The sequence below is a fragment of the Taudactylus pleione genome, unplaced genomic scaffold, assembly GCF_031769625.1.
Source record: "Taudactylus pleione unplaced genomic scaffold, aTauple2 ptg000093l, whole genome shotgun sequence".
In the NCBI taxonomy this organism is placed as follows: Eukaryota; Metazoa; Chordata; class Amphibia; order Anura; family Myobatrachidae; genus Taudactylus; species Taudactylus pleione.
The window spans coordinates 41,729,320-41,740,000 of record NW_028284495.1 but is presented as its reverse complement, the minus strand read 5'-3'; the positions used below and the strand labels follow the sequence as shown (position 1 = coordinate 41,740,000).

General features: G+C 47.1%; 1 protein-coding gene across 1 annotated transcript in view; it reads right to left on the bottom strand.

The window, feature by feature from the left end:
- LOC148526981 (centrosomal protein of 192 kDa-like) overlaps positions 1 to 10,681 on the bottom strand; it is a 207,086-nt gene that overhangs the window by 134,578 nt on the left and 61,827 nt on the right. The window lies entirely within an intron of this gene.

Genomic DNA, 10,681 nt, shown 5'->3' with positions numbered 1-10,681 from the left:
GTCAGAAACCGGTTGCAACTGAGCACCTTGTATTACACTATCCTGGAGAATGACTTAACTCGGCAATGTCATCTGCCATGAACCTGGCCCAATCAGACAATCCTGTCCATTCCATAGGACATCCAGGCTGAGAGGCCACTGACACCTTGGAGCATACTGCCCATAGAGAGTCTGGCTCTATACAACCCTTAGGTAATTTAGCGCAAGTAAAATATGTAGCCGATTCTAGCTTACCTTTTGGAATTTTCTCTGGTTTCCCCAATATAATGCCCAATACCACTAAGATACAAAAGCAGAAAGAGAAAACAATATTTTCTGAAACCTCAAAAAAAGGTAAAAGTGCAGAATGTAACTTAATATAAAAAAAAACATAACTGCTTAAGTTCCCAACCAGTAAATAGTGCAGTATTATGCTGCTTTATAACATCCTGCAATATCAGTAGTTATATTATATTACACATGCTAGGTTTAATACAAACATAACAAATCCCAACCCTGCTTATCAGTGTCCCCTTGAGATCAACAGCAGTCACACAGCAGCAAGGAATTACACTGCATCGCCTTTCTCCACTATTTAAACTGTTGGGGGCGGGGCTAACTTGGAGCCAAAGAGGATTTTTGGTACTTACTGTTGAATCCTTTTCTCAGAGTCAGACTGGGGGGACACTGGACCATGGGGTTGTAGGTGGAAAGGAGTGGAGTTGGCACGAATGACTGAAATCTATAACCCTCTCCCCCCTCCCCCTCTGCAACCCCTGACTTCAGTACAACTTCAAAAGTGGCTGGTAAGAAGAAGCAATATTCAGTGACACTGTCATACCGAAAAATAACGAAACCAACGTTCAATTTAGGACCGAAATCATAACTCATACTCAAAACGACAGTGTGAGGGAGGGAACGCAGTGTCCCCCAGCCTGACTCAGAGAAAAGGATTCAACGGTAAGTACCAAAAATTCTCTCTTCTCTTTCTACTGGACAATGGGACGTTCAAAAGTCGCTGCCAGGGGAGGGAACGCTCAGGTTGTCTGACCGGAGAACTGTACATCTACAATGGGCGTCACTGGAGGCAAAAGTATGAAACCTCTAGAACCGCGCAAACGTGTGGACAGAGGACCAGGTAGCTGCGCGACACACTTGTTCAGCTGAGGCCCCGTGATGCGCCGCCCAGGAGGCCGCCACAGCCAGAGTGGAATTAGCAGACACCTTGGCTAGTGCTGGGCGCCCCGCATCCGAATAAGCTTTTGAGATCACTGAGGGGAGCCACCTTGCAATGGTCTACTTCGAGGCTGGCCAGCCACGTTTGTGGGCATCATAGAGGACCAATAGAGGGTCCATGCGACGTAAATCCGAAGTTCTCTCCAAGAAAATCCGCAGGGCCCGGATGACATCTAACAGTGACATATCGTCCTAGTCCCTTGAAGACTGTGAAGGTGAGAATACAGGAAAAACTATTTCCTGGTTTAAGTGAAAAGAAGAAACCAGCTTTGGATGAAAAGAAGGAACCGTTCTGAGGACCGCCCTCTCATCATGGAAAACAAGAAAAGTTGGTTTGCAAGACAAAGCCCCCCAACTCAGAAACCCGCCAAGCTCAGGCAATGGCCATAAGAAAACACACTTTCCACATGACAAACCGAAGGTCCACGGATTCCAATGGCTCAATACGGAGCCCGCTTAAGAGCAGACAGAACCAGGGCCAAATCCCATGGTGCTACTAGCGGCTGAAACGGAGGCTGCACTCGCAAAATTCCCTGTAAAAAAGTCCGCACCTCTGGAAGGAGAGCCAGACGTTGCTGAAAATAAATGAACAAAGCCGAAATCTGTACCTTCAAGTATTGAAGCCGTAAGCCGGCTTCCAAACTACCCTGAAGAAAAGCTAGCAGTCTTGGAAGGTGGAACTGGGCATTATGCACTCTACGCCGCTCACACCACATAATATAAGTTTTCCAAACCCTGTGGTAATTCTGTGCAGAAACCTGCTTCCGCACCCGGAGCATGGTCCCGATGACTGAAGGGGAAAACCCCTTAGCCTTTAAGAGCTCAGTCTCAACAACCAGGCCGTTAAAGCCAGCTGAGGCAGGTCCTCGTGACAGAATGGCCCCTGCAGAATAAAAACATCTGGTTGCAGCGGAAGATGCCAACCTGGACCTGCGGCTAATTTGAGAACCGTGGCGAACCAAGACCAGCGCGGCCAGTTTGGAGCCACTAGACCGACACCTGCTGCTCCCTGACTCGACGGAGCACTCTTGGTAACATGGGAATTGGATGAATAATGTAGGCCAGACGGAAGTTCCAAGGAACTGTCATGGCATCTACTGCGAATGCCAAAGGATCTCTGGACCTCACACAAAATCGAGGGACCTTGCAACTGTGACGAGATGCCATCAGGTCCACCTCCAGCAGCCCCCACCTCTGGACCAACTGCTGGAAAATCTCCAGGTGAGACCACTCCCCTGGTAGGAAAGTGGTCCTGCTGAGGTACTCTGCCTCCCAATTCTCTACACCCGGTATAACCACCACTGAGATTGCTGGGGCAAACATCTCCACCCCAAGTGAGAATGAGACTTGCCATGGCAAGCACGATTTTGGTTCCACCCTGGTGGTTTACATATGCCACTGCTGTGGCATTGTCTGATTGGATCCTCACTGGCCGGCCAGCAAGGAGGGCCTGGGCCCCGCACAGGGCCAGATAAATGGCCCGGCGCTCCAGCACATTTATTGCAAGACCTATCTCAGATGATGTCCAGGTCCCCTGAAGACAGAGGTTCTCTGTCACCACTCCCCAACCGCTGAGACTTACGTCTGTGGTGACAATGATCCAGTCGGGAGTAACCAGGGACCGACCCTGGAGAAGGTGATCGGTAATCAGCCACCAGCGAAGTGACTGACGACTGCTGTCTGACAGAACCAAGAGAGGTCGTCCGAGTGGCACGTCCAATTCCGGAGAATTTCCCACTGGAGAATCCTCGAATGGAAACGGCCATACTTGTTCATCTCGAGGGTAGAGACCATCGTACCCAGTAACTTTATGCCCAGCCAGACCCATGGACGAGGGGCAGACAGCACCTCCCTGACTAAGTCCTGAAGAACCCTGCGCAAGAAAACTCTTTGCAGTGCCGTATCGAAGATCACCCCAAGAAACATCAGACGTTGGCATGGTGTGAGGTGACTTCTCGACATTCAGTATCCACTCGTGATAGTGTAACACCTGAACCGTGTGATCCAGGTGGAGCTGAAGTTGGGCAGCTGAATCTGCCTTTACTAGCAAATCATCTAAGTAGAGTACAATCGTTATCCCCTCGGAATGCAGCAGACTTGACACCGCTGCCATGATCTTTGTGAAGAACCATGGAGCTGTAGCGAGCCCGAAAGGCAGGGCCTGGAACTGGTAATGGGCTCTCCCAGCTGTGAACCTGAGTAGGGAATGATGCCCTGCCTAAATCGGTATGTGGAGATACGAGTCTTTGATGTCGAGAGACACCAAAACTTGTTTGCCGACATACCCTGGATCACTGATCAGAGCGATTCCATGCGGAACCGATCCACCCATAGGCTGGCATTCAAAGCTAGCAAGTTTAAAACCAACCAATAAGTGCCGTTGGGCTTTTGAACCAGGAACAGGTTACAGTAAAAACCCTGTTCTAGTTGAGACTGTGGAACTCAAGCTATAACTCCCTCGGAACTGAGGGAACCGATAGCCTGGTTTAAGGCCAGTCTCTTGTCCGCCTCCTTGGACAATGCCGTGGCGAAGAAAGCCTTATGTCGATAACATAACCTCGTGAGAAGATGCCCCTTACCCAGGCATCCGCTCCCAAAGCCACCCACAGGTCTCGGAAAAGGAGGAGCGCCACAGGCAGGAAACTTTTTTCCACCAGTCGCCTCGGATATGATAGTATCAAGCTCGGAGCCGAACAGGATGCCCCCGCCAAAAGGGAGAACTTCTAAAGCGTGTTTAGATTCGGCATCCGCATCCCAGACGTGGAGCCAGAGTGCCCTGTGCGCCGCAACTGCCGTAGCGGAGACTCAAGAGGAAATCTGTGCTCCATCCTGTGCAGCCTCACACAGTCTGCTGCCGTACGGATCTGTTCCGCCAGTTCCAGCAACTCCTCTCTGGATGAGTCACCGGAAAGGCCTGCCACTAATTTGTCAGCCCACTTCTCTATGGCCCGAGAGAGCCATGCAGATGCCAAGAATGGGCAAATAACAACCCCGGCACCCATAAAGATACTCCTAAGCCATCCCTCTAATTTTTTATCCAGCGAATCCTTAAAGGAGGCTGCTCCTTGGACCAGCAGAGTAGTGTGCTTGGCTAGCCGAGCCACGGCCACATCCACTCTCGGAGGCAGCTCCCACTTAGTGACCTGCTCCTGTGGAAAAGGATAAAGGGCTGCAAACTTATGAGGAGTAGCATATTTTTTGACCGGGGTCTTCCAGGCCTCTTCCACAAGATCCGAGAGATCCTGAGAAGCCGGAAGAGAAATGACCCTCCTACGCCTCCGCTTGAACTGACCCTCCACCGCTGGAGAGGCACCGAGGTCCAGGCAGTCAAAAGACTGTCGTACTGCCATAATTAGGTCCTCCACGCCATGACTTGACGTGGACTTCGAATCTTCCTCTTCGGGCAGAACCTCTATCGGGACTTCCCCCTCAGGATCTTCATCTAACAGGCCCTTGGATGGAAGAGGACGCTTATGCGCAATCTAGGGTCCTCAAAGAAGCGTTCCGTAAAGGGAAAAACCTTCTCAAACCCTGCCGCTGAGCGCTCTATGGAACGGACCCACGGAGGATCAGGGCCTTGGGGTGACCCAACCCTGCTATTGCGGGCAGAGATGGCACAGTAGGGGCTGGAGCTACTTGAGCCAGTTCCTCTCTCTGGTGAAGCAACATCACCAAGTCAGAGAGCGAACGGTTCATAACCTGCGCCCACGCGGGTTCCTCAATAGCCAGAGTGGCTCCCCCTCCTGGGTACGCAAAAGTGGGCTCCTGACAGTCCACGCACAATGCCCCTGCATCCAGCTGTCCACTGGTAGTTTAACCTGAAACTGGGCACATGTAAAATATAAAGCCCTAGTAGGGGTATGGCCCTTTGTGGACTTTTTGTCCGTCATTTCAGCTCCCCTCCTTCCTGTGCTACCCTGCCACAGCAGACAGCTCAAACAAGTTTATATAAAATGTATATGTACTAGAGTGATGGGAAGAGAAGAGTATAGAGAAGGAAAGGAACTGCTCATGATCCAAAACATACCACCTTATCAGTGAAGCATGGTGGTTGTAGTGTCATGGCGTGGGCATGTATGGCTGCAAATGGAACTGGTTCCCTTGTATTTATTGATGATGTGACTGCTGACAAAAGCAGCAGAAGGAATTCTGAAGTGTTTTGGGCAATATTATATGCTCATATTCATTCAAATGCTTCAGAACTCATTGGATGGCGCTTCACAGTGCAGATGGACCATGACCCGAAGCATACTGCAAAAGCAACCAAAGAGTTTAAGGCTAAAAAGTGGAATGTTATGCAATGGCCAAGTCAATCCCCTGACCTGAATCCGATTGAGCATGCATTTGATGAAGACAAAACTGAAGGGAAAATGCCCCTAGAACAAGCAGGAACTGAAGACATTTGCAGTAGAGGCCTGGCAGAGCATCACCAGGGATGAAACCCAGTGTCTTGTGATGTCTATAGGTGGGCGATATTACTGAGCGACTGCACGATTACGACATCGTAATCGTGTAATCGCTCAGTAACCGTGCACAAATCGTGCACTGATGTCGGAAACGACCAGCGATGCGCACTCCCGCTGGTCGTTTCCGACACTGTCCATCGCCTGAACATGCAGCACAATCTGACGACCTCGTCAGGTTGCTGCATGTTGGGGAATGGGGGAGAGAGCCCGGTGCTTAACGATATCGTTAATGATATCGTTCATCGGCTGTGCTCAATGTCATGAACGACATTGAGCACAGCCTGCTGGGGACACACTACACTATATCGCTCAGGGAGCATATCGTGTAGTGTGTACGCACCTTATGCGTTCCAGACTTTAGGCTGTAAATGCCTGCAAAGGATTTGCAACAAAGTATTAAAAAGTGAAAGTTAGATTTATTGGCCCCTTAAAAAGTGGGAGGCACATATAGAAACCGTTGTAATTCCTACACCGGTCACCTTATTTGGATGTAATTACCCTCAAATTAAATCTGAAAGTCTGCAGTTTAAAGCACATCTTGTTTCATTTCACAGCCATTGTGGTGGTGAATAGAGGCCGAAATATGAAAATCCAGTCACTGGCCCAATATTTATGCACCTGACTGTGTGTAACAATATCTATATCTATATATCTATATATATATATATATATATATATCTATATATCTATATTATATATATATATATATATATATATATATATATATATATATATATATCCCACAAGTTGAGTCTCCCATATCCAAAATGCTTGGGACCAGGGGTATTTTGGATAACAGAATATTTGCATATCATAATGAAATATCTTGGGACTGGGACCCCAATATACACACAGAATGCATTTATGTGTCATATACACCTTATACACACAGCCTGCAGGTAATTTTATACAATATTTTTAATAATTTGTGCCTTAGACAAAGTTTGTGTACATTGAACCATCAAAAGGTTTCATTATTCCCTATTTCGTAATATTTGGATATGGGAGACTCAACCTGTAAAATATAATATATATATATATATATATATATATATATATATATATATATATATATATATATATATATATATATATATATATATATATATATATACACACACACACACACACATATACATATACACACACACACACACACACACACACACACGGCGATGACTATACAAACACTCCCCCACCGGCACAAATAAAGGATTCAGAAATGACTGAAAACTACTTAGCTGCACCCTGCAGAGGGAAGGAGTCTGACATCTCTCTGTCCTACCTCCATGCTGGCCAGGCTTGTCCTACTATAAAGGCTGTGAGCAGTCCACACAGCTTCCTGAAGTCCTGTATACAGCAGGTGGAGAGCGGGGGGAACAAGCAGTCCAAGGCTCCTCCCCCCACTATACTAAAGTGAGCCCCCAGCTCCTTCCTTCAAGTGCTACTCCCCCTCAGTGGTGAAAGCACTTTGACTGACCCGCGCTCACCGCGGGTGGTCTGTAATCGGAGCTCTCCCCACAGGAGCTGCCAACAGGAAGCCCAGCAAGATGGCGCCCGCCACAGAGGACCACGCTGACTGCCTGCACCTCTATCAGGTACAGCAGCGCACAATCCCCGGGCCCAGACGGCCTCACAGAGACCTGAAGTGCTTAGAATGGGGGAAGCGCTCAGCGCTATCCCCCCTTTAACCGCAGCTCTTAACGCTGCCTTGCACTCGCGCTGTAGCACCCAGCACCTACAGGAAAAAAAAAAAAAACAGAAAGATTTACAAATAACTAAAAAACCTATACTAAGAAAAGGCTGCAGCCCTGGAAACAAACATGCCTTCCTTCCACAGGCACTAAAACTACACTGTAGTCAGGGGTGCAGAGGGGGGGGGGGGGGGGGTTATAGATTTCAGTCAGTGCCAACTCCACACCTTCCCACCTACAACTCCCCAGGGTCCAGTGTCCAACAGCATTGAGGAAAGAGAAAAACACCCTGGTGTAAGCCCTTCTTTGGGGTGGAGCTGCACCCCGGAGCAGCACTCCCATTTACTGTATTCAGCCAAGCAAATGACGGCACCTGAAAGTGCCACCCACGTGCTGCCGACCATCCGGGACCTTGGATTATAGGGGCAGCTCGATCTGTGCAAGCCCATACATTACCAGATTTTCATTTCAACCAGCCAGATTGGACAGATAATTGTATAGTGTATGCCCAGCATTAGAAATAGTAATTGACTTGAGAGCGGATTTGGAGCGACCACAGGTGGGGAACAATCAGCAAAAAAACAACACTATACTGATCAGCGGGCATAGGCTTGTCACAGCCTGCAAAAGCTTTCATGTAATTTTTTCTTAAATGGCTTTTTTCTTCTCCAGGTTCAGAATAAACACTTAAGGCAAATAACCATATAAGTATCTAGCACTCCTGTAGCTAGAGACTAGAACAAAATGCAGCAATCAAAATAAAGGCTTAATGTGCAATGGAGCCAACTGGATGTTGGGGAACAGCCTCATGGTCCATGGTTGTAGTCCTCTATGTTCAAAAAGCTGTAAAGTCAGGACAGAATGCAGCTCCATTCCTGGTGTGCAGGTTCACCTTTACAACCCTAACCGGTGTGAAAAGCATACACACGCGCAGAACAACCACATACAGCGACGACAGCCTTCATTTAGTGGCACACTCAGCTTTTGCATAGCAGTGTGCCACTTAAAGGCCCCCAGGGAGCTATCCCTCAACACCATGGCTTAAGGCTACAGACAGGCATGTTGCCAGGTTGAAGAAGCATAGGCAAGCCCACCTTGAAAAAAATATAACAAATATCTCCTTACTTTATCCCAAAAGACAAGGAAGAACAGGAGAAGCTATGCTATAGAGAAAGTGTCAGGTCTGATCTTTTTCCTGTCTCTGGAGGAATATGCCTGCCATGAAGGATTAGGGGCCTCATTCAGAGGCGGTCGGAGGATGCAAGCGGTCGCTCAGAAAATGGGCGGCCACTTGCATCCTGACCGCCCGCCTCTGTTGCGGTCGTTAACCCACAGCCTAACACCCACAGCTCTAACGACCGCTCGGGTGATGGTCGCGATGGTCAGAGACCATCGCGACCATCGGGGCTTACGACGAGACCCTAGGGTAGGGTCTCACTTGTCGTAAGCCCCGGAGAGCTTCTGGCTCTGTCTGAGCCGGAAGCTCTCCACTGACATCACTAGTGATGTCAATGGGGCCTCCCCCAAATGGTAGGAGTTCCCATGGTGAACGCCTCCATTTGGGCTGCCACCCCCCCGGCCCGCCTTCCAAACGGGATCGAGACCCGCTACAACCGGCGCTGTCGGTCGTAGCGGGTCTCACGCATGCGCACGACGGCGCCAGCGCTGTCGTGCGCATGCTCTGTGGGGGGCCATCGACCCGGTCCGAGCGCATCGGCGCTAATGACCGGGTCTGAATGACCCCCTAGGTTCCTAGAGTAATATGGCTGCCATGGAGAACCGATGAAGAAATATAGTTGGTTATCCTATACTATAATTTCATACAAACACATATTGAAGTATTTTCAATACAAAATGAGTTTACAAAACATTTACAATCATTCAATTTGACAAAACCTATGATTTGATTAACTGTACACATGTGCTGTAAACAGGATTAGGTTAAATCCATTTATCCTATTCCAGTGAGGAACAGTGTTACATTGGGTCATAAAGGCTGGTCCAGGAGTTATTCTGAACACACATAGAAACCCCACCCATTCTATACTCTTAGCCACACAAAATAGAGGATAAAAGATCAAAACACACAAGGATAATAATTACCCTCTTTGTAAGTTGGAGCGCAGTATACCAAAATGGAAACAAAGCTTTGTAGTTAGACAAAAAATCATGTTTTCTATTTTATCCTACTGGGAAAAAGTGCTGCCTTGGGCATGTGCCAAAGCTGTCCCTATGAAGAATACACTCAGAAACTGCTATACACTAAACCAGTGGTTGCCAAACTGGGTGCCCCTTGGCATTTGCAGGAGTGCCACAGGTTGGTGGTCCGGGACCAAATCAAATTATTTATGGTCAATATGACCTATTTTGCCTATACAGGTTGAGTCTCCCATATCCAAATATTCCGCAATACGGAATATTTTTGCCATGACTGAGATAATGAAACCTTTGATTTTTGATGGTTCAATGTACACAAACTTTGTCTGAGGCACAAATTATTAAAAATATTGTATAAAATTATCTTCAGGCTGTGTGTATAAGGTGGTTATGAAACATAAATGAATTTCATGTATGTACACAAACTTAGCTTGAGCCACAAAATTATTGTATAAAATGACCTGTAGGCTGTGTGTATAAGGTGTATATAACAGAAATGATTTGTGTGTGTATATTAGGGTCCCATTCCCAAGATATTTCATTAGGATATGCAATTATTCCAAAATACGGAATATTCCGTTATCCAAAATACCCCTGGGTCCCAAGCATTTTGGATATGGGAGACTCAACTTGTAATAAAATATGTGAACAACAGAAACACAATCCAGTCCACCACCACATACAGTAACTGAACATAAGGATGACAAGTAAACAAAAAATTTACTTAAGTTAATTTTTGATAAATTTCTCAATAAGAAACTTTTGACCTAGGGGTGCCGTGAAAAAAAAAATAAAAAATCTTACACTCTACGGCACTGTGATTGAAGAAAGTTTAGGAACCACTGTTCTAAAAATTTTGTTCAAAAGTTAGTTTAACTGGATGTAAACACAGAAATGGTGACATTTTAAGCCTAGGGGCTGCCCTGCTTCTCAGAAGCACTCAATTATCTGGTAAATTGTGCCCCAATATTCGCAGGAACCAATTTGACTGACAAATGAAGGCTGAATTACAGAAATAATCCATTTGGCAAAGGCTTGCTGCTTAGTTGTCATTTTTTGTGTAGAACAGGAGACCAAATAATGAATCAGTCTTACACACTCCTTAAGTCTCATCTAAAAGATTCTCATGGAATTGACTAAATAAGCAAA